This window comes from Elgaria multicarinata, chromosome 15 (genome assembly GCF_023053635.1).
Source record: "Elgaria multicarinata webbii isolate HBS135686 ecotype San Diego chromosome 15, rElgMul1.1.pri, whole genome shotgun sequence".
In the NCBI taxonomy this organism is placed as follows: domain Eukaryota; kingdom Metazoa; phylum Chordata; class Lepidosauria; order Squamata; family Anguidae; genus Elgaria; species Elgaria multicarinata.
Window position 1 is genome coordinate 9,094,715 of NC_086185.1, and position 25,997 is coordinate 9,120,711.

At 44.5% G+C, this 25,997-nt stretch overlaps 1 long non-coding RNA gene across 1 annotated transcript in view; it reads left to right on the top strand.

Annotated features, from left to right (window-relative positions):
- The first annotated feature begins 259 nt into the window (after window positions 1-259).
- Window positions 260-25,997, top strand: part of LOC134409120 (uncharacterized) — a 31,810-nt gene continuing 6,072 nt past the window's right edge. The window contains exons 1-3 of the long non-coding RNA XR_010026157.1: window positions 260-348; window positions 1,770-1,891; window positions 20,507-20,610. This is a non-coding gene — a long non-coding RNA (uncharacterized LOC134409120). The remainder of the gene's footprint in view (window positions 349-1,769; window positions 1,892-20,506; window positions 20,611-25,997) is intronic.

Consider the following 25,997-nt stretch of genomic DNA (forward strand, 5'->3'; position numbering starts at 1 on the left):
ATGTGTGAGTTGTTGTTTTTTGGCTTATCAGGACATGTTTATTCTTTCTGTGTCACCAATTGTCATCCTGCTCTCCCCCATGCACAAAAACACATCCTATTTTAGGGCACGATGTGTTTTAACATTTCTCCAAGTTAATGCATTTTTTTTCCAATTCTGAAAGAAACCAAAACATGGGAAATGTTAAGTTTGTTTGTCGGGGTTCTGATAGGTGGTTCTGATAGGTGGTTCTGATTGACTTTTCATTTGCTGTCCAGCAGCTTGATCTTGGACATAAGAAGAGCCCTGCTGGATTAAAACGAGGATCCATCTGGTCCAGCACTCTGTTCACACACTTGCTTTCATAAGGTATTTTATTAGGGGATCAAACCTTAAAACAACAGTAACCCTTATTTATGAATGTAAGAACATAGAGGAACCATGCTGGATCACACCAAGGGTCCATCTAGTCCATCATTCTCTTCACACAGTGGCCAACCAGCTGTTGACCAACAGCACCCTCCCACCCAAGTCCCCCAGCAACTGGTGTTTGTTTGTTTGTTTATTGCATTTATATCCTGCCTTTCATTTCCTCCAAGGAACCCAAGGCAGCATACATAATCCTCCTCCTCCTCCTCCTCCTCCTCCTCCTCCTCCTCCTCCTCCTCTCCATTTTGTCCTCATGACAACAACAACCTTGTGAGGTAGGATGGGCTGAGAGTCTATGACTGGCCCAAAATCACCCAGTGAGCTTCCATGGCTGAGCAGGGACTAGATCCCAGATCTCCCAGTCCAAACCTTTAGCCACTACACCAGACTGCTATTTGATTTTCTATCTTGCTGTCCAGCAGCAGACTAATCACCCTCCAACAAATAAATATGCCTTAAGGAATATGGGGAACACGACAAGTACAACACTGCAATCCTTTGATCAAGGACTGGTTTGAGCATTGTGCCACACCAAACTGAGAGAATCTTTGGTCAATTTCCTGGCACTAGTCTCTTGCCAAAGAAGATGGCAGGCAGACACAGCATCCGTCAGGAGATATTGCAATTGACCTGCCATCAGCAGGGAACAATGGCAAAGGTTCTTTGAACTGATTAATCCCCTACTACAAAGGACAACATGATCTAGGATGCTCAAAGCCATTTTCACATACACATGTGAAAACTCATTAGGTTTTAACACCTAAGAAGAGCAGCCCTTTAAATATAGCTTTTGCCCTTTCTCACCCTGCCCCCCCCAAATGAACCATTCCTAGTTAACGATCATTGCCATTATGCAAATATATGGTGACATTTTGTAGCAGGAGAAGAAAGTTTCAGAACAGGTGTAGGAGAGGTGTGAAGTGTGAAAAGTTCTGTGAATAGATACGTAGTTTTGCGAGACTTCGTAGCTTTTCTCTGTGATTCGTGCAGTGTATGGATGGCTCTGCCTTTCATACATAAAATGTTTTTGTTTTTGTTTTTACTTGTTGCTTTTATTCAGATAATGGCCCCATTCAGAAGACACCTTAAACCATCGCTTTAACCACAGTGACTAAGGCAAGAAGCCTTACTCACTGTGGTTAAAATCAATGGTTTAAGGTGTCTTCTGAACACAGTCTGGATTTCTGGCTTAACCACCATGGTTAAAGCCATGGTTTAAGGTGTCCTCTGAATGGGGCCACCACAATTAGGTCTAGGATCTGAGGAAACTGATGATTAGGAAAATGATTGCAGAAGAACATAAGAAAACCCAGGGTGAATTGGGCCACAGACCCATCTAGTTCAGCATTCTGTTTCCACAGTGGATGCCCATGAAAAGCTTACATCTTAATCAGGGGAGGCTGTACAAGTCCTGGATCAGTGCTGAAGCTGGATGAGGGTCAATAAACTGAAGCTGAATCCTGGCAAGACAGAAGCCCTGTGGGTGAGTGGTTCCCAAGTTTGGAAGATAGGCTCATTGCCTGTTCTGGATGGGGTTGTACTCCCTCTGAAAGATCAGGTTCACAGTTTGGGGGTACACCTATATCCATCAGTGTCACTGGAGGCCCAAGTGGCTGTAGCAGCTCGGAGAGCTGTTTACCAGCTTCGTCTGGCTTGCCAGCTATGACCTCATCTGGACAGGGATGGCTTGGACACAGTGGTATAAGCATTAGTAACTAGGGATGTGCTCCGCTCCGATTAGGAGCGTAGAAGCAGTAGCGGATTGGCCTGCTCCGCCTTACCCAGAGGCGGAGTAGGAGCAGACCGCGGACCCCCTAGAAGCAAGGCGAAGAGATGCGCCCATTTTTCGGAGCTCCGAGTTCAGGCGGAGCGCTCCGGTCGCCATCTTGAAAACATTTCGCCATAGGATTGCATTGCGGCAAATAATCGCGCATAACTACGTTGTTTTTGAAGCTATCATTCTGAAAATTCTTGTGCTCAGAGAGTCGTGGATGGGGGTCATTTTGAGACCACTCTCACCTCTCTGCGTTGTCTGGGTCGTGGGCTATATTTTTGTGAAAATCGGGTCAACCGCGCGGCTCAAACTGCGTTTTCGGCTTTTCGCCCATAGGATTGCATTGAGGGAAAGAATCGGGGATAACTGGGTGGGGGTTAAGCTATCGTTCTGAAAATTCTTGTGCACAGAGAGTCGTGGATGGGGGTCATTTTGAGACCACTCTCACCTCTCTGCGTTGTCTGGGTCGCGGGCTATATTTTTGTGAAAATCGGGTCAACCGCGCGGCTCAAACTGCGTTTTCGGCTTTTCGCCCATAGGATTGCATTGAGGGAAAGAATCGGGGATAACTGGGGGGGGGTTTAAGCTATCGTTCTGAAAACTCTTGTGCACAGAGAGTCGTGGATGGGGGTCATTTTGAGACTACTCTCAACTTTCTGCATCGTACGGGTCGCGGGCTAGAAGTTTTTTAAAAATCGGCGGGAAAAATACCTTTTTCAAAGGGCTGAGGGGCAGAGTCAGCTCCCGGTCATGATGATCCCAAAGTTGGAGGAGGGCATAGGCAAAACAGGTAACTTGGGATTCTGGGAAACTTCTCTTTCTTCATCTGAACGGGCTTTTCCCCGTGTTTTTTAAAACAGTAGCCCCACCAAATGCACAAACACAACCTGAAATCAAATCATATACTAAGCCAAGAATAAGAGATAGAAACACAGCACTGCTCCCCACCCTAACCTTGGTGAACAACTGAATCGATGTGGTGCAAGGGGATGAGCTCCCCTAGGGCATCTCATCGTGGACGTGCCCCCACTCTCTCCTGCACTGGAAGGCCATTAGAGCCTTCCAAAGAGAGTAAAACGGTGGAGCAATGCCTATCATGAGTTGAAGTGAATGGTCACTTTTCAGTGGTAGAGCAATGCCTGTTATGAGTTGAAGTGAGCGTTTTACTTCTTCTCAGAGCTGTTGGTGGCTGTCAGTGTCTTGAACTGGCAGCTACTTCCCCCTCCCCCGGGCACGTCCCCCTATTGCTGGTAAAAGACAGATATAGCCTTTTTTAAAAAATTCTTCTTGCTGTTTATTGAGCAACACTGCTGCTTTTAATTCCACCCCTTCTTTGTTTATTTATTGATTTATTCCATTTTATATGCATTACTGGCTTATCCTTGGCTCACTTCCTTATGCCCCCAGAAATGCCAGCTGCATGCCTGCCTGCCTGCCTTCCCTCCCTCCTCCCCTGCCCACCTCGCAGGGATGTTGTGTGTGTGTGGCTTTGACTCAGGGGAGAAGTCCTTCCTGCGCTCACTTGGAGTTTTGGAAGTTCCAAATTTTGCAGGTTTAAGCCCCGCCAAAAAACAGGGGATGATGGGACTGCCTTGAATCTCGGCGTGCGGCGTATGTATCCCTGGATAAGCTGTCATGGTGGTGAGTTTGAGGGTTTTTTTTAACGTGCAAAATTGACGGAGCTATGGAAAGGGGTGTTGGATTTTCATAAATTCCCCAAAAATCAGGGGATGATGGGACTGCCTTGAGTCTTGGCATGCGTATGTATCCCTGGATAAGCTTTCATGGTGGCGTGTTTGAGGTTTCTAACGTGCAAATTGACGGAGCTATGGAAAGGGGTGTGAATGGGGTGCCCGATTTTCAAAAATTCCCCAAAAATCAGGGGATGATGGGATTGCTTTGAAACTTGGCATGCATGTGTATACCCCCATGAGGTGTCATGGTGCCAAACATGAGGTTTCTAACTTGAACAGAAAAAAAGTTGTATAATTTTTTAGCTTTCAATGCAAGCCTATGGGGGGGGGAAACGGAGCTCCGGATCCGGATCCGGAGCTCCGGGCGGAGCGGAGCGGAAGTGGGCAGAGCGGGGGCGGGGCAGAGCGGCCCGATCCGGAAAATGGTGGATCTGCAAGTGAAGCGGAGCGGGGGGTCCGTGCACACCCCTATTAGTAACATCAAGACTGGATTGATGCAGTGCAATTTCTCCAAGGGATAAAGTTAGGGTTTGTTGTTGTTGTTTATTTGTTCAGTTGCTTCCTACTCTTCGTGACTTCATGGACCAGCCCACGCCAGAGCTTTCTGTCAGCCATTGCCACCCCTAGCTCCCCCAAGGTCAAGTCTGTCACCTCCAGAATATCATCCATCCATCTTGCCCTTGGTCGGCCCCTCTTCCTTTTGCCTTCCACTTTCCCTAGCATCAGCCTCTTCTCCAGGGTATCCTGTCTTCTCATTATGTGGCCAAAGTACTTCAGTTTTGCCTTAGCCTATGTGGCAGGTTCTTGCTATTTATTGTTTTACTCTGTACAGCACCATGTACATTAACGGTGCTATATAAATAATAATAATAATAATAATAATAATAATAATAATAATAATAATAATAATAATAATAATAATACCATTCCCTCAAGCTTTATTTCCTGGAGTCTGGACTGGTTTGATCTTCTTGCAGTCCACAGCACTCTCAGACTTTTCCTCCAACACCACAGTTCAAAAGCATCTATCTTCCTTCGCCCAGCCTTCCTTATGGTCCAGCTCTCGCAGCCATAGGTTACTACAGGGAATACCATTGCTTTAACTATGCGGACCTTTGTTGTCAGTGTGGTGTCTCTGCTCTTAACTATTTTATCAAGATTTGTCATTGCTCTCCTCCCAAGAAGTAAATGTCTTCTGATTTCCTGGCTGCAGTCAGCAGCCTAACCCTAACCCTAACCCTAACCCTAACCCTAACCCTAACCCTAAAGATTTTAACAGCTTGGCCCACCAGATGTCAACTTGCTTGTCACAATGCGATGCAGATTGAGTCAGGCCAGCTTGTGCATGTTCATCCCCCTTTAAAGGGACATTTAAACAAATGTAGGGTGACCATATGAAAAGGAGGACAGGGCTCCTGCAGCTTTAACTGTTGTGATGAAGAGGGAACTTCAGGTGCTGCATGCATACAAACGACACCGGCTGAAATTCCCATTCCTATACAACTGTTAAAGATACAGCAGGCCTGTTCTCTTTTTTATCTGGTCACCCTATGAAATTGCAGCTGCTATGTGTGCAACTTGAACTGATTCTAGCTGTAATTTGTGTGATTTGCACAAATTGAAGCTGTAATATGCTTTATTTGCGCAAATTAAGCCTGTTACGGCTGCAATTTATGGCAATTATGCAGATTATGCCCCAAAGCTGCCCAATTTACACAAATTGCAGTTGCAAGCTGAGTTGGCGCCACTGTGAGGATCTGTTCGGCCCCAAAAAGGCTGGATTTCCCCATGTCAGCCATCCCTAGAAGGGATTCATGCAAAAGGAAATGACATGCCTGCACATACACACAACCAAGTCAATACACTGTTTCAAATGCAGTTTTAAGCCTCCGAATAAGGGAGCTGGTCACGTTAGTTGACCAAACTTTACAAATGCATTTAACGTATTTCATGATCCTCCTGTGCTTTGAACAGCTGCTTGATCTGCAGAACCCAGCAGGTGAAGCTTTTCACAGCATGGTGAGATGCATAACCACCTACTAATACCTGCAGAGAAAACATGCTGTTGCAGGCAGTGTTCCTCTCCCACCCCCACAAATATTATTATTAATAATAATCTTGCCTTGATCGCTGCATGGCAGAACGGAGATCAGTTTGCCAACTTTTTTTTTTACCAGCTGTTCCTCCCAATATTTTAATAGCTGCTTTATATGCAGATGTTAGTGGGAAACAATACTGATCTCCATGCTGGGATATTTGAATGGTTCCCTAAGTTAAAAACAATCACAAAATGTCTCCATGACGATAAAAATTTAGCATACTAGGTTGGAGATTGAAAAGGCTTTACAAACAAAAATGTAAGTTCATAGGAACATAAATGTAGGCCCTTTCTACACCTAAAGGTTATCCCAGGAGAATGGAGGGATCGTCCCTGCCTGCTCCCGGGATCCCCTGTGTGGCATTTGGATGCACAGGGATGATCCAGGGATGATCCTGGGGGGAAAGGTAGATGTAGAAACTAGGGGTGTGCACGGACCCCCCGCTCCACTTCACTTCCAGATCCGCCATTTCCCGGATCAGGCCGCTCCGCCCCGCCCCCGCTCCGCCCACTTCTGCTCCGCTCCGCTCGGAGCTCCGGATCCGGATCGGAGCTCCGTTTTTTCCCCCCCATAGGCTTGCATTGAAAGCTAAAAAATTATACAACTTTTTTTCTGTTCAAGTTAGAAACCTCACGTTTGGCACCATGACACCTCATGGGGGTATACACACGCATGCCAAGTTTCAAAGCAATCCCATCATCCCCTGATTTTTGGGGAATTTTTGAAAATCGGGCACCCCATTCACACCCCTTTCCATAACTCCGTCAATTTGCACGTTAGAAACCTCAAACACACCACCATGAAAGCTTATCCAGGGATACATACGCACGCCAAGACTCAAGGCAGCCCCATCATCCCCTGATTTTTGGGGAATTTATGAAAATCCAACACCCCTTTCCATAGCTCCGTCAATTTTGCACGTTAAAAAAAACCCTCAATCTCACCACCATGACAGCTTATCCAGGGATACATACGCCGCACGCCGAGATTCAAGGCAGTCCCATCATCCCCTGTTTTTTGGCGGGGCTTAAACCTGCAAAATTTGGAACTTCCAAAACTCCAAGTGAGCGCAGGAAGGACTTCTCCCCTGAGTCAAAGCCACACACACACAACATCCCTGCGAGGTGGGCAGGGGAGGAGGGAGGGAAGGCAGGCTGCAGGCATGCAGCTGGCATTTCTGGGGGCATAAGGAAGTGAGCCAAGGATAAGCCAGTAATGCATATAAAATGGAATAAATCAATAAATAAACAAAGGAGGGGTGGAATTAAAAGCAGCAGTGTTGCTCAATAAACAGCAAGAAGAATTTTTTAAAAAAGGCTATATCTGTCTTTTACCAGCAATTGGGGGACGTGCCCGGGGGAGGGGGAAGTAGCTGCCAGTTCAACTCAAGACAGCCATTGCTTCACCAACAGCTCTGAGCTTGAGAAGTAAACGCTCACTTCAACTCATAATAGGCATCGCTCCACCACTAAGAAATGAACGCTCACTTCGACTCATGATAGGCATTGCTCCACCGTTTTACTCTCTTTGGAAGGCTCTAATGGCCTTCCAGTGCAGGAGAGAGTGGGGGCACGTCCACGATGAGATGCCCTAGGGGAGCTCATCCCCTTGCACCACATCTTTTCAGTTGTTCTCCAAAGTTAGGGTGGGTAGCAGTGCTGTGTTTCTATCTCTTATTCTTGGCTTAGTATATGATTTCAGGTTGTGTTTGTGCATTTGGTGGGGCTACTGTGTTAAAAAACACTGGGAAAAGTCCGTTCAGATGAAGAAAGAGAAGTTTCCCAGAATCCCAAGTTACCCATTTTGCCTATGCCCTCCTCTAACTTTGGGATCATGTGATCATGACCGGGAGCTGACTCTGCCCCTCATCCCTTTGAAAAAGGTATTTTTCCCACCGATTTTTTTAAAAATTCTAGCGCGCGACCCGCACCACGCAGAGAGGTGAGAGTAGTCTCAAAATGACCCCCATCCACGACTCTCTGTGCACAAGAATTTTTGGAACGATAGCTTAAAAACCAACCCAGTTATGCCCGAGTCTTTCCCGCAATGCAATCCTATGGGCGAAAAGCCGAAAACGCCGTTTGAGCCGCGCGGTTGACTCGATTTTCAAAAAAATATAGCACGCGACCCGCACGACGCAGAGAGGTGAGAGTGGTCTCAAAATGACCCCCATCCACGACTCTCTGAGCACAAGAATTTCCAGAACGATAGCTTCAAGAAGAATGTAGTTATCCACGATTATTTGCCGCAATGCAATCCTATGGCGAAATGTTTTCAAGATGGCGATCGGAGCGCTCCACGGAAACCGGAGCGCTCCGAAAATGGCCGCTTCTCTTCGCCTTGCTTCTAGGGGTCCGCGGTCCGCTCCTACTCCGCCTCTGGGTAAGGCGGAGCAGGTCAATCCGCTACTGCCTCTACGCTCCTAATCGGAGCGGATCACACCCCTAGTAGAAACGGCCATAGCCATCAGACCAAGGGTCCATCTGGTTCAGCACTCTGTTCACACAGTGGCCAACCAACTGTTGACCAGGGATCCACAAGCAGGACATGGGTGCAACAACACGCTCTCATACATTTTCCCCAGCAACTGGTATGTATAGGCTTACTGCCTCTGATACTGGAGGTAGCATATAACCTCAGGACTATGAGCCATTGATAGCCCTCTTCTCTTCGAATAATAGGGAAAACATTGAAAACATTAGCAATATTAAACAGCCAGCAGTAGGGATGTCTGTCACTGGTAATTGCAGTTTTTTCTTCTTCTTTTTTACTTGATAGAGTTTTGTGGTTTGCATGATTCAATTTGTGTTTGTGGGCATTTCCCTGAACTATTGGGATTTTATTTGCAGATTCCACAATTTGTGGAAATGTCAGCAATTTACAAAAATGACTGATCCATTTTTTAATTTATTTTTTGTAAATAACAGCCAAATTTGTACAAACTGCTCAGGAATTCCTTCATAGAAAGATATGCCAAAAGAAGAGACAAATCACCAGAAACGTACATCTTTCGCACAGGCTAAAGTGTGAAAATGCCCGTTTTGGGTGAATTTGTGCATTTTGGGAAATTTGTGCATTTTTGCACTTGCGAGTTTGCACAAATTCACCAATAGGTAAAATAATCTGATTCTGGTGATGAACGGACAACAGAATGAAAGCTGTCTGGCAAACTGAGAAACACAGATGGAATGGATTATACACAGTCCATAGATCCCAATTCCAGAATCCTTGTGCGACGGAAATTGCTGGCATTTCTGCCTTACTCATTTTCCTTCCTACTGTGTGTGTTATTCTTATTACTGCAGTTTTGATAGCAAAAAAAGAAAGAAGAAAAAGCCTTAGGCAAAGTATTGCTAACAGCATGATTACTGCTTAGGACACTTTTGGATTAAACATCTACCTACCATGTCTTGACTGTAGATTATCCCTGCTTCAGACTTCTTTGTCGTCTTGATTCTGCTTTTGCTGAAAACTGAGATTGACTTCCAGCAGCCTTTCTCTGCAATCTAAACTGCTGTGTTTCAGCTTCTGTCATCCTAACCCTCTGGGGAGCACTGTCAATGCTCTGGGAATCAAGCATTTCTGGGGAAACTATTGAAAACTCTTGGCATTTGAAGAGAGTGAGAGAAAGGGGGATCTTCAGAACAAGGAAAAAAATTTAGACAGGAGTAGGAGGAAGAGAAAGGGGCAAGATCATAGAAGATAAAGAGGAGCGAACAGTCATGATCAAAAGAGAGGGAAGATGAAAAAAGACGAGAAGAAGTATAGGGGAGAGAACTAGAGATGTATCACAGCCATGACAATAGCTGGGAGACCGATTAAAAAGTTTGAGAACCAGCAATATTTCATAGGCTGTGATAGCTATTGGGGATAAGCTCCATTGACTACTATAATACCTGGTGGAACGCCTCTCCCGACATGTACCTACCTGCTCATTGCGCTTTACATCTAAGGTCCTCCTCTGACTGCCTACTCCGAGGGAAGCTTGGAGGATGACAACAAGAGAGAGGGCCTTTTCAGTGGTGGCCCCCCAATTATAGAATGATCTCCCAGACAAGGCTCGCCTGGTGCCAACATTGTTATCTTTTTGGTGCCAGGTTAAGACCCTTCTCTTCTCCCAGGAATTTAACAGCATTTAACAACATATACTGAGTTTGTTTGTTTTTAATGGACCCCAGAAATGTTGTTTTTAAATGGATACTGTTGTTTTTATGCTTTTTATGTTTTTAAGTTTTGTATATATGTTTTTAATGTTTACTGTTTTTAACTTCTGATAACCACCCAGAGAGCTTCGGCTATGGGGAGGTATATAAATGCAATTAATAATAGTAATAATAATAGTAATAATAAGAAGACATTGACTACTACAAGACTTTATTGATGGTTGATGGATGGTTTTATGTATTGGTGAGAAAAGAAGTTCAACATGATTATAGAAAAGAACAGGCGGCTATCTCTATTTGTATAGGCATCTATTCTCAATTTACTTTGCATTGAGGTTCTTGATGAACACATGCATAAGTTGCAAGGTGTGGTCTGAAGGTATATCATGCTATAACCTTGCTGAATCGAAGCAGGTCTATGTCTGGTCAAATCCAGGATGGGAGACTACTTCAGGATCCCATGTAATCTTCTTGTTGTTGAGTTGGTAATAAATGAAGAGAGGATTTTGATTTGCTAGGTACTGAAGAATGTTTTGGGACAAGGGATGCCCAAGTGATATGTCCTACCTGATTATATAGAAAGAGATGGATCTGCCAGTTTCTCTTTCTTCTGCCTTCTTTTGTTGTTGTTGAAAGATTCAACTTTGTTCCAACCCATTTATGAAGACATTTGCAAGTTTTTTTTAATGAGTTCTTATCAAAACCTGAACCACAAAAAATTCTCACCCATCTGCACCAAATGGATTTAATACATACCGCTCTTCTCAACATGGAGAAGACTATGTTCCATCTTCCTGTCACATAGCTGTTAATAAAAAAGAAGAGCCTGTCAGAGAGTGAGTGAGCATGTCTACACTGGGGAGGGAAGGAGGAGGATCTTGCGATATGCTGATCGTGAGATCCTCCCCTTTGTCCACACATGGCACATCACGTCCAGGGAGGAAGGAGGATGTTGTGCCCGCCATTTTGTTTTTTGTTTTTTTAATTGAAGATGAGTGCACGAGCGCTCCAACAATAATGTTTGCTCTTTTTTTAAAAAAAAAATGATCCTGCTCCCCCACTCCACCCCCGATGTGCATGGAGCGCCTGAAGAGCTCTGTGCCCCATGCCCGGTTCCTGGCTCTTGCATTTACTCATGAGGAGCCAGGATGAAACTGGGATGGCCGCCCACACCTCACGGGTTCTTGGGATGATCCCAAGACCACAGGAAAAATCAGGTTAAAAGCCATCCTGATTATCCCGGGGAAATGGAGGGATCTTCCCTCCCTGCCCCCAGGATCCCCTGTGCATCATGTGGATGCACAGGGATGATCCTTGGGCGATCCCCGAGATAAGGCATGGTCTAGACAGAAAACGTCAGCAAACGCAGGCGTCCCTCTAGGAATCAGCAATGACTCAAGTGCTTGCACGAGAGGTTCCTTTCCTTTCCAGACATGCCCAGAGAGAGGTGGCGACCTTAATTTAGTACCACAAACATAGTTGAACAATATACAGGGTTTCAAAGGCAACTTTGAAGAACTAAGCACTCCAACCACTCTGTCTAGATGAATGGATCTGTCAGTTTCAAGTTCTTCCACATATAGATTTGTTTAATGTTCAATTCTTTCCATCCCATTTATGAAGAAATTTGAGCATCTGGGTATGTTCTTATAAAAAAATGAACCAAGTTACATCCTCGCCCAGCCCTAATGCACCTATATTATTTTGTCACTTTTTATGTCTTGTCTGTGTGCAGCTTTCTCCGATGATGTTTCAGCTTTTCTGGAGCAACCCAAATTAGTTTCTATGTGCTCACTGTCAGTTACTATCCTATCACCACTGTGAGAATATAGAGAAGAGTCCCTAAGGGCTGAGTCCTGAACTTCCACATCCCTCAGCTCTAACTTGGCAGCCTCTCTGATTTCTTTTTGCATCTCAAGATCCAAACAGTTTCATAACAATGTAGGAGACAAGCACTATGTGTCATACACACAGTGTTTGCATAATAAAGGGCAACATCAGTAGATATTTCACACCATCTTTTCCAATCCTGCCTTCTGTATATGGACATTGGACAGTAAAAAGCAAAACAAAAAAACGTATGCATTCAAAAGTCAGTGTTGGAATTTAAAAATAAAGGAAGCTCATCTAATACATGTTTGTTTACTTCTTTATTTACATTATTTACTAGTTGCCCAGTAAGTGCTATACCCTTAGTGATTTGCAAGTTATAACAAAACAATTTAAAATCACAGAATAAACACAGATACAGGGTGTTGCTAGACCTGCTGGGATAAGCTAGCAGGAAGGCGGGGCGACGGCACGCTAACTTTAACGCGCGCCGCCCAGCCTCCTAGATGGCCGAGGCGCAGGGACGACGGAAGCCCTGCAGCGTCAGCCATTTTTTTGTTGTTGTTGTTAAAGGGGCCACATGTGGCCCGAAGACTCCGGAGAAGGTAAGCCATTTTTTTTTACTTAAACCCCCCATCCGGTCCTGATCCCTTCCCATGCCTTCTCCCTCCGTGTGTCCCGTGTCGTCTGTGCTCCCTTCTCCCTCCGTGTGTCCCTCCCCCCGGCTGATGGGCACAGCGCTGAGCCCAGTCCGCGGCTTTTTGCGGCTACTTGCGAGTAAGCAAGTAGCCGCAAAAAGCCACGGAAGTCTCTAGAAATTCCCTGGCCTTAGGCTGGAGCTGCAGAAAAGGTGCGCCATAAACGACTTCGCTTATGGCGCATTAGAGGAGGCTTCAGTGCGGCCTGGGGCTGGATTCCCCTGTGCGTCATGTGGACGCACAGCAGGGAAACCGGCTCTCAAGAGCGCTAAGGCCTCGTCTAGCAAGGCTCACAGTCTTAGAAATCAGCATTAAAACAACAAAAACAACAAAAGAATGGGAAAGCTAAAAGAACTTATCCAGCAGCAGATAATATAGACCCACATATGTTTTTTCTACATAATAAAACAATCCCATTAAGAAACAGACAACATCAATAACAACAACCATACAAAAAACAGCATAATACATGATTGGAAGTATCACATTATATAGACTGTGATAATGAAACACTCAATGTCTGGGTGTCAAAAATTCATTAAAGTAGTCCCCAGGTGTCCCTCTCTGAAGTGGGCATTCCATAAATCCAAGGGGTCACCACTGAGAAGTCTCTTCCTCTTGTGGCCACCTATCATGTCTCAGCTTGTGGCAGGCACTTGGAGAAGGGCCTTAATTGATGAGGTATGTATGAGTATGTACATATGGGAAGAGGCAATCCTTCATAGAATCATAGAATCATAGAATAGCAGAGTTGGAAGGGGCCTACAAGGCCATCGAGTCCAGCTCCCTGCCCAATGCAGGAATCCAACCTAAAGCATCCCTGACAGATGGTTGTCCAGCTGCCTCTTGAATGACTCCAGTGTGGGAGAGCCCACAACCTCCCTAGGGAACTGATTCCATTGTCGTACTGCTCTAACAGTCAGGAAGTTTTTCCTGATGTCCAGCTGGAATCTGGCTTCCTTTAACTTGAGCCCGTTATTCTGTGTCCTGCACTCTGGGAGGATCGAGAAGAGATTCTGGCCCTCCTCTGTGTGACAACCTTTTAAGTATTTGAAGAGTGCTATCATGTCTTCCCTCAATCTTCTCTTCTCCAGGCTAAACATGCCCAGTTCTTTCAGTCTCTCTTCATAGGGCTTTGTTTCCAGACCCCTGATCATCCTGGTTGCCCTCTTCTGAACACGCTCCAGCTTGTCTGCGTCCTTCAGATCCCATGGCCCAGATGTGAAAGGCTTGCAAGGTCAAAATCAACACTTTGTTATGAGCTCAGAAAGTGGACTGGGAGCTAGTGAAGAGGATCAACACTGTTATAATATCCCCATCAGATTCTAACCCTGATCAGCCATTCAGAAACCATATTCTGTACTAATTGCTTTTAAAGGCAGCCCCAAATGCAATAATTGGAGTAACCTATATTTTATTTATTTATTTATTGCATTTATATACCACCTAATAGCCGAAGCTCTCTGAGTGGTTTACAAAAGTTAAAAACAGTAAACATGAAAACAAATATACAAAGTTTAAAAACATAAAAAGCATATAAAAACATTATCCTTATAAAAACAGCTATAAACATTACAGTGATTTGTTATCCAGGGATGAGCAACGTTTTTTGGGTCATGGGCATATTTGGCAATTTGGACAAAATAAACAAAAATACATCAACAACAAACAAACGAAAACCTGCCCTAGGCACCATGACAAAATGGCTGCCATGGGAGGCATGGCAAAAGGCAAGTAACCTGCCCAAAAGACTGGATACAAGGCAGATATGGTGTCTGCACACCAAAGCACTGAACAACTCCTTTGAACCCAGTGTTCAGATCAACAGAAACCTATATCAATCTTCAACCATTTTCCAATAATAAAACCTATCTACTTGAGGATCACCCATTAAATCATTCTTGTTTCTTTTCTTTTTTTAAAAAAATAGCTATTTGCATGTGTCATTTTTTTAATTGGTAGTATTTTTAATGAGCCATCTAATTCAATTTTTCCCTTTCAGGGCCATCTGGCAGGTTCAAGGTTCTGATCTGCTGGTGGCTTTTGTAATAGTTTTTCAGTGGTTTCTTCTCAAATTCCTAAACATAATCCCTGGTCACTCAATTAACAACCCTCCTCTGTGCACACTTTTGCTCTCCATCTGCTCAAGGTTGTTCAGAAATGACACTACCTTGTATTTGGCATTCATAACTGTCAGACTCACCTACAACATAATCCACCTTCTGTTCCAAACTAGAAAACAGATCTCTCCATTCTTATTTCAAAGATGGTCAATAATCTTTTCTTTTTCAGCTGTGTAGATTCTGTCCTTGGTAGCAATGGATGATACTGCCAGATACACGTTTGGCATGCAAACACAAACGCGACATGCCCCCATAGTATCCAGGACTTGTCTTCTGCCTGCTGAAAAGTGATTGGCTTTTTCCATTGTTTTTCTTCTGTATATCTATTCCCTAAGCCCATTTCCTGACCTGAATTTATTTTATTGTTCCACCTCTGGGAACCCCTCCTTTTTGCCCTCTCTATGCACAGTTTTATGAACATGGGGAGACAGTTGCTGTGGCTCACTCCTATGGCTGAGAGGGAGTGGGGCATGGAACATGGTTTCCTGTCTAGGGGACATGGGATTGCTCCATTAATTACTTACCTTCTTACTTTCTTGTGCTTTTTATATTGTATTTTGTATTTGTGTTTTTAGATTGTTGGTTGTTTTATTATGCTAGGGTGACTATATTTTGGAAACCAAAAAGGAGGACAAAATGGCCACCTCAAGGAGGCATGCCCACCAACATGCTCAGCCCCCAAGGGGGCGTGCCCACCCAAACATGGCCTTGGTCACAAGTCTGACTTCACAAAATCTAATACAGCAAACAAGCATTCAGGAAGAGTATAAACTACTATTAGCCTGCAAGCATTAGCCATGGGACAAAATGGACTAAAAGGTAGCATCTCTTAGCTTGTTTCAACTTCAACAAGACATAACAGTAAAAAACAGCAACCCCCCCCCCAAAACCCTGCCTCATTGACAGCTGGTGGCTGCTGCTACTGGTGGTGGTGGCTGCTACAGCTGCTGCTGGTGGCAGCTGTGGCTACTGCTGGTGGCAGATGCAGCTGGTAGCAGCAGTGGTGACAGCTGCTGCTGGTGGCGGTGGCAGGAGGCTGGAAGGGCCTTAAAGCATGCATTTCCAAAATGTGGAAATGCACACTTCAAGGCCCTCACAGGCTTCCATTTGGGCATCTGCTTGGTCGGCGCAGTGACGTTGCCTAAGTAGAGGCCCAGCCAGAAGGCTGGGAGAGCCTTAAAGCAGGCATTTCCACATTTTGGAAACACATGCTTTAAGGCCATCACAGGCTTCCCTCTGGGCCTCTGCTTGGGTGACATCACTGCATCGGCCAAACAGAGGCCAGGATGGAAGGCTGGGAAGGCTTTAAAGCACCCGTTTCCAAAATGCGGAAATGCGTGCTTTAAGGCCCTTGCAGGCTTCCGTCCAGGCATCTGCTTGGGCAACGTCACTGTGTCGACCAAACAGAGGCCTGAACGGAAGCCTGTGAGGACCTTAATGCATTTCCCAGACAATTTTTACTAAAATAGGATTCCCCCCCAGACCTGGTTTGGCCCTCCCTTTTCCGGACATGTCTGGACCAAACTGGATGTATGGTCACTGTAATTATGCTCTTCATGGTTTTAATTTTTGTGAACCGCCAGAGAGCTTTGGCTATTGGGTGGTATAAAAATGTAATAAATAAATAAATAAATACTGTATTTATAAATCTGACCAGTAACACAAATTCTCTGGTTGGTCCACAAACGAATCCAGCATTAAAATACAGTGTAAAAAAAAAAAAATCAAACACAATTAAAACTGCAACACTATTGAATTTTGGATTTAATTCGAACTGAGAGAGCCAGACTAAAAGGGTCTGTTTGATTCACATTTTAATTTTGCACTTCCAAATCAGTATGAGAACTGAAATGCATCTTCCCATCAAAATTCACCCTTCAGGAATTTTTTGAAATGGAGCTGTAGAAGTGCCAAAAATATTGCTTTCCAAAAAAAGAGTGCATATTTGGTAAACTTGCATACAAACGCGTGCATATTCAGGGAAAATTTCACCAAAAAAAGCACACTTTTTTTTTCATGCAAACTTAAAAAAAAAAAAAACACACTCCAAGTTTGGGTTGAACTGAATTTAAGATTAGAAAAATGAGAAACTGAAAGTGACCAAGGGCTTTATCCCTCCTTTTCCATTTTGCCAGTTTGCCTGATTTGTGGATTTATTTTTATGGCTCTGTTATTTACTCAAATAGCTCATATTTGGTCTCCACCTAAATCTTGTCTGGACACGATCCCTCAAACAGTGTTTGGGGCCTTCTTACCTATGACTGACAGGAATATGAACATTCATCTGCCTAACGCCACACAAATCTGGGTGTGAATGTGTACACACCCAACTGTTGACAAAAATCAGAAGTGACCTCTTTCTTTCTTTCTTTCTTTCTTTCTTTGATAGGGTGACCATATAGAAAGGGAATTTCAGCAGGTGTCATTTGTATGCATGTACCATCTGGTGAACTTCCCTCTTCCTCACAATGGTCAAAGCTGCAGGAACCCTGCCCTCTTTTGTATCTGGTCAAGAGGACAGGGCTCCTGCAGCTTTAACTGTTGTGATGAAGAGGGAATTTCAGCTGGTGCTGCATGCATACAAATGACATCTGCTGAAATTCCCCTTTCAATACAACTGCTATAGATAGAGGAGCCCAGTCCTCCTTTCCATATGGCCACCCTATTCTCTGGGCAGAATCCAAAGGACACTTCCTTTCTGGCCCATCCAGAAACAATTCCATCCAGAAACAAACAGTTCCACTCATTTTGGGTTGCCTCAGAAGCACTAAATCACTGTTGCATAAACAATGGGGGCCACTTGTACAATGCAATTGGCTGGGTGGAAGAGAATTGGTAGGGACAGAAGTGCCCTGTTAGATTCTTGAAAACCACCCAGAGAGCTTTGGCTATTGGGTGGTATAAAACTGCAATAAATAAATTAGTAAATAAATTGATCCTGCCCATTGTTCCTGAGTAGGGTGACCCTACGAAAAGGAGGACAGGGCTCCTGTATCTTTAACAGTCGCATAGAAAAGGGAATTTCAGCTGGTGTCATTTGTATATATGGAGAACCTGGTGAAATTCCCACTTCATCACAACAGTTAAAGTGCAGAAGCTATACCAGAGTGACCAGATTTAAAAGAGGGCAGGGCTCCTGCAGCTTTAACTGCTGTGATGAAGTGGAAATTTCACCAGATTTTCCATGTATACAAATGACACCTGCTGAATTTCCCTTTTCAATACAACTGTTAAAGATACAGGAGCCCTGTGCTCCTTTTCATAGGGTCACCCTATTCCTGAGTCCTTTAAACAGGATGTCCTTCCTAAAAGTTTACTGAATCAGGAGCCAACTGCCTTCATGCATCAATTTTCCGGCAAGGCCAAATGCCAAATGCTTAAAGCATTGTACGTACATCTAAAAAACCGCCACTCCCTGAACAATTTATGCCATGAAACAAGGCTTTTTTATTTCACTTGCTGATGGACAGTGAACTAGAAGGTGATAAAAAGAGGCATATAAAAGTAGATGGATTACGAAACAGTACTGGAATATATTAGGGTGATCATATGGAAAGGAGGACCAGGCTCCTGTATCTATAACAGTTGTGTAGAAAAGGGGATTTCAGCAGGTGTCATTTGTATGCACGCAGCACCTAGTGACATTCCTTCTTCATCACAACAGATGAAGCTGCAAGAGCTATACCAGGGTTACCAGGTACAAAAGAGGACAGGGGTCCTATAACTTTAACTGTTGGAATGAAGAGGGAATCTCACCAGGTGCTGCATGCCTACAAATGACTCCTGCTGAAATTCCTTTTTCTACACTACTGTTAAACGTCCAGGAGCCCTGTCCTCCTTTTCATATGGTTACACTAGAATATATGCAAGTGGAGAGAGAGAGAGAGAGAGAGAGAGAGAGAGAAAGAAATTCAAGGCTGGGTCCTTTAAACAAGGAAAGAAAAGCAGTACTCACAAATCCTCTGTGTGTGTGTGTGTGTGTGTGTGTGTGTGTGTGTGTGTGTGTGTGTGTGAAATATGAAGTAGCAACCCAAACTGCCCATTGCTCTCAAGCATTTTCCAGCATTCAGCAACTACCTCTATCATGTTTCAGATATGACTGTAAACGATCTAAAGCAGAAGATGGAGGAAGTCTTGATTCCAGGACCCATTACTGATATTTTTGTTTCCTTAACCAATGGACCACACAGCTTTGAATTATAAAACTTCCCCATAGGGAACCTACACAGAACAGAGAACTGCCAAGGCATCTCTTTCTAATCTCCTTTGTCCCAAGTGGATTCTTTGTCAGAGGGTTAAATGCAATGATATTCACTGCTGGCATCTCATTGTTGCAAAGTCTATCAAATTGCAAATGTCAGAGCTTCCCTTTTTGACCATTTCAGATCCCAGTTGCTATGCTAACTGTTGGAGAGAAGCACACATATCATGGCCTAAATCCAGACTGGAATCACTCTTTGTGGGCGAAAGGAGGGGGGCGGGTAAAGAGACAAGCCGAGTCTGTATGTGCCGTGGCCCAAACATTACAAAGATGCTTCTTACGGTCCAACACACCTTTATTTGATAGAAAGGAATTAACATTGCAATGGAGAAAAGATTCATCTCTGCCAAGGAGCACCTCTCTGACTCTTCCTGGGTGTGCCAGATGTTTTATTAGCAAGTCCTGGTGATGTAGGCATAAAACTGAGCATGTGCGAAGTACCCGACCACTAGTTCCTGAAATTTCTGTGGTTAAGCTAGCTTCTTCCTGTAGCAGGCTGGTTACCTGGGCAACCAGGTCCAAAAGGGAAATCTGCCCTGGCAGCTAGGAAAAAGGGAAGTCTGTCTCACCACAGATTCTTTCAGTTTGCACATATGTGGGTGGGTGGGTGTCTTGTGAGACACAGACAGCATTTTTTAAGTTACTACTCAGCTATTAAGTCAATTCCCGACATCTGAATTGTCTATACCGATTGATCAGATTGATCAAAACACAGCTTCGCTTATGCTAAGATATGCTTATGGCTGCCATCACACTCGGTATCAAATTTGGGCCACATTCGTTGAAGACCTGCAAAGGGGAAACTGGGCAGGCTCTAATCTACATCAGCAACAAGCTAGGTGTTATATCGGGTGAAACCTTCTATGCCTACTGAATGGCACCTGTAAGATCACACACACACCCAGACTTACACCTTTTGCGAGAAGCCCTGCCCATGTAAACCCCACCCTCCAGGGCTGCAAAACACTGGGCGGGTGAAGTGATTTGGCCTCATAGGTAACTCTTATGCCCTCACTGGGGCTGCAAAACTGTCAGCAAAAGGCCTCAGGTATCACCTGTCACCAAAACAGTGCCTCAGAATGACCACCATCACGGTTTCCTCTAAACAGGCCCACCCCTACCAGCCTGCAACCAAATGCGACCAAATTAATCTAACACCAAAAAATAATCAATTTTCCTAAAGACATTCTCTCCCCGTTTACAGTGTGAAGTAGACAAAAAGACACCCAGGCCTAATAAACTGTTTCACCAGTGTTCCACTTGTGGGTTCCTGGTCGAGAGCTCGTTGGCCACTGTGTGAACGTAGTGCTGGACTAGAAGGACCCTTGGTCTGATCCAGCAGGGCTCTTTTTGGGGTCTTATGCTACAAGTATGTTTTACATGTTTGTGAAATGATTTAGGGTACTGGAGTAAAAGCTCTCTGTGAATCTTATTTTCACTCACTTCTGCTCTTCAGCTGTTCCGAGAACCTCCCTGCCCTGCTTGAACATCAACTGAAAGGGTCTCTTGCCCTCTGTGTCAGTCTCAGACCTTCAGACTGGAAGTTTACAATCCTGACTGGTGAGGGGATCATCTGCCTAACCTCTGACTCTGCCATGTCCAGCAGGCTGCCTGCTTGTTATTCCACATCCACAAATCCCTGGCTCATATTGGGTGCTCTTAGGACTTCATTTCTGAATCCCAGAAAGAGATTAATGATCCTTCAGGCAACTTTATCCATTTAGCCTTTCACCTTAATTTCTTCTCGGATATATTTTTGCCAGGCTAAAATCTCTTGGCATTAAGGCACATACCATGGCTTAAAGCCTTCTTCTTTTGCCTCATTTGACCTCCAATACTTTCCAAAAAAACTCCCCCACGACCTGTGTGTGTGTGTGTGTGTGCATGTGTGTGTGCGTGTGTTTACTTCAACAACCCATTCAGTCAGTCAGTCACTCAACTTTTTTTCCCACAAGCAAAAACAGTATGTCCATGTTTAGCTCTCAAAAATAAACAAACTAGAACCAATTCTTTTTTAAAAAAAATACTAGCACAAAGAATAGAATTTAGGGGTGTGCACGGAACCCCCAATCCGCTTCGTGGCCTGATCCGGAAAATCCAGATTGAGCCCGATCCTCTTTGCGCTGCTCTGCCTGTCTCCTGCTCCGCTCCACAGAGCGAGATCCGGCTTCACCGCCGTCGCTACATGGATGGCGGCAGCGGCGGCGGCAGCGCAAGATAAGCCTCCCCCCACCCCCTTACCTGCACCTGTCACGGGCTTCAATTGAGGCCCCGGTTGAAGCTGGAGGAGGCCTCGGCCTTCACTTCTGCCTTCAACCGGGGCCTCAATTGAAGCCCGCGATGGACGCAGGTAAGCATCCCTCCTCCCTGCTCCCTTACCTGGCGCCGTCGCAGCCATCGCTGCATGGATGGCAGTGTCGGCAGCGCCAGATGAGTCCCCCTCCCCCCCCACTTACCTGCAGGCGAAGCTCCGGATTGAGGCAATCCTCTTCGCCTCGATCCGCAGTCCCCCTGACTCTCTTCGCCTCCACTTTTTTCGGAGGTGAATTAGGCTGCCTCGCTCCTACTTCTCTGAACCGAATAGAAGCGGAGCACATCCCTAATAGAATTCTATATAATTTTTGATTGTTGCATTTGTGATGGCTTACCGAAGAAAATTTCAGTTGGTGTCAGTCTTCAGCACTGATGGTGAGGCAGAGGACATGCCACAAAAATAAAACAAAGAGCTGAATCCAATATCACATGAATGGATGTCAGCTCATGCAATGAGCTTTCCTTCCAGGGAGCAGATTTGGGGGAGCATGAAGGAGGCTGGAGAGAAGAGGAATCTATGGGCATGTCTACACCATACAGTGTTGAGGGAGGGAGGTGGGACGATCCCGGACTTACCTGCTTCTGGGATCGTCCCAGGGTATCTACATGTGGCGTGCGACATCCCAGGAGAAAGAGGATGTCGCGCCTGCCATTTTTTAAAAATATTATTATTATTGAAAAAGAGCGCAGGAATGCTCCACTGAAAAAGTGAGTTTTTAAAATCATCATCATCATCATCATCATCTGACTTCCCCCTCCCATCCCTGATGGGCACTGAGCTTCTGAAGAGCTCTGTGCCCGGCTCCTCATGTTTACTTGTGAGGAGCTGGGATAAACCGGGATGGCTGCCCACATGTCCCCCAGTCTCGGGATCATCCCAAGACTGCAGGAAAAGTTGGGATAGAAATGTAGGGCCATATCCTGGGGAAAGGGAAGGAACATCTTTCCCTGCTCGCAGGATCCCTTGTGCGTCATGTGGACACACAGTGATGATCCTTGGGATGATCCCTGGGATTTCGCCCCTTCTTGCCGTGCCCTATTTCTTAGGGATGCAGGAGAAATTTGTTTCACTTCAGGATTTATCCACTTCACACCATACGGACAGAACACAGACTTAGACACAATCTCTGGTTTAGGTCCGTATGCATGGACCCCCAAAAATGCATCCAACAGCGTGGGGACTTTTGAAAAAAATGTGCAGAAAGATGCTTTAATCAATGAAAGAAGAATGTGTACGTTTCAAAGATGTGCACAATTGATTTGTACATTTGGGGAAATATGCGTGGATTTTCATATGAAAACACACACACGAAGAAAGCTCACAATCTGAGCTTAAGCAACTCCAGGTTGTTCTTTTTCTTTTTTTCTGATTCACACATCCCCATTATTACTTTGTCTGGCAGGTGGAAAGCAGCAGAAAGAAACCACCCAAAGTCATTAACTGTAATTCTTTTTTTTAGCTTCGGCAATCCAAGCCTTAGCAACCTAGCCAAGCCAAGCGGGCCACAGAAAGCTGAATTTCTACAACACTCCTAGAAACCTTGCACATGAAAATGAGGGGCGATACTCAGAGGGCAACCCACAGGCAAACAGTCCAGTGAAAAGAAGCATTAATAAGAAAAATATTCATTTATTTATTTATTTGATTATTACCTTTAAACCCCTACATGGTTTGGGTCCAGGTTACCCGTGGGACCACTTTCTCCCATGCAATCTGCCCCACACACTCAGGTCCTCTGGGAAGGGTTTATGCCAGTCAGCCTCAACTAGCCTGACAACTGTAACCCAGAGGACATTTTCTTCTGCCGCTCCAGACTGTGAAATGGCCTGCTAGAGGAGATTCGTCAGCTTAATGCTCTCTCTGAGTTTAAGACAGCCATAAAGACTAGCCTCTTCCGGCAGGCCTACCCAGATGAATTTTAAAGCTAAGGATTTTAAGATGTCCTGATTGTAATTTTAATATTATATCAGTTTTATATGCTCTTTTAATCAGTTTTATGTATTATATTATATTTAATGTTTTCCCTGCCTCGATCCAGAGGGAGAGGTGGGTAAGAATTATTATTATTATTGTTGTTGTTGTTAAATATTTACACTGCCCAACAGCCAAGGTTGGTAATATTCATTTCCAGGCAAGCAAACAAAACCATTTATTTTAACCTGTTGTGTGTTAAGGCCTTTCCATGTTCACTCCAGCTCCAAACTGAGCTGTTAAGGGCCACACCCCTAATAGATGCGGTATTTGGGCACCATGCATCCCAACCTGGGCTCGTCTTGATGAGCAAACAGTTCCAACAATTAAGGCAGCAATTGTTGCATTATTTCCTTTCCTTTATTCAAAACATGTATTCCCTGCCGTTTCCCCAATGAGCTGAAGGCAGCTTGCAACACAAGTTAAAACAATAACAACTATTAATAAAAGTTGAGAACAGCAATAAATAGAATTCAATAAACAAAACAAAACCTTTCAGTTTAACATGTTCCATTAAGCGTTTCCAACGTTCCTTCAAGCTCTAAAATTCTGGGAGAGAATGGCTAAGCCACATCCTTAACGGATTTGTTATTTGCATGATAACTGGAAGCCATCGTGCAACTACAGCCACCATTTACAAGTCCCCAACTGGCAGCCAAAACCATCCACATAGAATGCAAGAGTTGGTAGGGACATTAAAAGCCATCTAGTCTCACCCACCCCACCCACCCCATTCAGTGCAGGATGAGCCACGGAGGCAATTATTCCTCCTCCTGTGCATCTTCCACACAAGCTTTTGGGGGCTGTGGTCATGGTGCCGAGCAGCGGTATCGCTGCTGCGGTGTGGCAATGAGCAATCTTGATGGAGGAAGGGAGCATGGGCTTTCTGGTGGCCATTAGGCCAGCCAGGTCTGTCCCCTCCCCCAGCTTCCGGCAACCAATCCAAGGTTGCCTTCTGCCCGGGAACACCCCTGGTGCAGCGCCGGAGTGAGGACAGACAGCAGAAGAGCCATGCTGACCTCACTACGACAGGAAAAGTCAGGGTAAGTTCACAACATGTTTCCTGCGTTTCTTTGCCCCGCAGTGGCTCCAAATTGGTGCTGCATCATAGAACTGTCACAGTGCCAATTTAGACACCTCCTTGGATAGTTTTGTAACCCTAAAACAAACAGAAAATCCTGTATACTTAGTTAATGAGCAAAAGAACACGCACACGCACACAGCACTTTACTTTTAAGTACTTTTTATAGTTTATGGCACAGAAAGTTAAGGATGTGTGAATCAGCAAAAACTCAAACTTGCCAAAGAACATATTCATGTGTCTGGCAGATTTGTAGAACAAGACAAACATAGATGAACACAAACAAAGACAGACAGACACAGACTCTGTGAAGGAGCTCTTCTCCACAGAGGGACTCCCATCTCTCCTAGGCAAGACCAAACCGTGCCTGAGGGAAAGGGGAGACCGCTTATCCCTCTGCGCTCAGCCTTAAATGCCCAATTTGACATCATCAACTCCTCCTATTGATGTCTTCTAAACTCCTAAACCCATTGGACCACCTCATAATTTAGACCATCCTCTCCTGAAAACCTCCTCCCCTTTCTAACGTATTTGTTTATGACAATGAAAAGTCAAGTTCCCCATTCTTGTGGTTGTCTGGCTCTTATTTTTCCAAAGCGCTGAAAAGAGGCAAGCTTTGGTGCTTCAGAAATCATATAAAAGTTGTTTTATTGGTTAATATCCAAACGTGTTCTGCTCAACGTTTCGAACTGATTGTCCTTCGTCAGGAGCTATAACAATGTTTAAAATATACAAGTTAAAATAGAAACAGGAACAACACTCAAAAATTAAATTACATTCCTTTAACCAAACTATGTAAGTCTTAACTGTTCTTATATTCACATTTGCTGTCAACAAAAGTGCAATAAGAAATTCCAGAATAGTACACAAAATATTCCTAGATGTTTTACCTTGTTAATACCACAGAAAAGATACTACAGTTTGTTATTGCCAATAACCAAATATTTCTAGCCCAAGGACAGGTGTTTTTTTTGTTTGCACCACTGTTGCTTTACACTTTGAAATAAGCAAATACCCTTTCTTGAATCTATACAAACATTGGAACATATGATTTACAGAGAGCGTATCTTATCCTAAATGCATACCATAGTAATTAGTTATATTAAGTCCAGACCACAACAGTACAAATATAAATAAATCTAACCTGGAAACAGTTGCTGTGCTAGCAGGAGCTACCGTAACACAATGTTTTTCTAATCTGCAATTATACTGCAGTGGTTTTTAGCATTCTGTATTGAAGCTGAAATAGCCATGTTGGCCAGTCAAGGTCATGTATCTCTTATCTTGCCTAATTACGTAAGGCCGTTTGTTTTTTTGGAACCTCATTCTGTGGTGATTCTGTCTTTACTTAGGCCACAGCTAGACCTAAGGTTTATCCTGGGATCATCCAGGGTTCGTCCTTGCCTGAGCACTGGATCCCCTGTGTGTCACCTAGATGAACAGGTTTGACCCCTGGACGATCCAGGGATAAACCTTAGGTCTAGCTATGGCCTTAGTCTTTTTGGCCCAGATCCACAACAAGTACACTGCTTTTCCTGTAGCCTCAGAATCACTCCCAGAGCGGCTTCTGTGTATGCCATT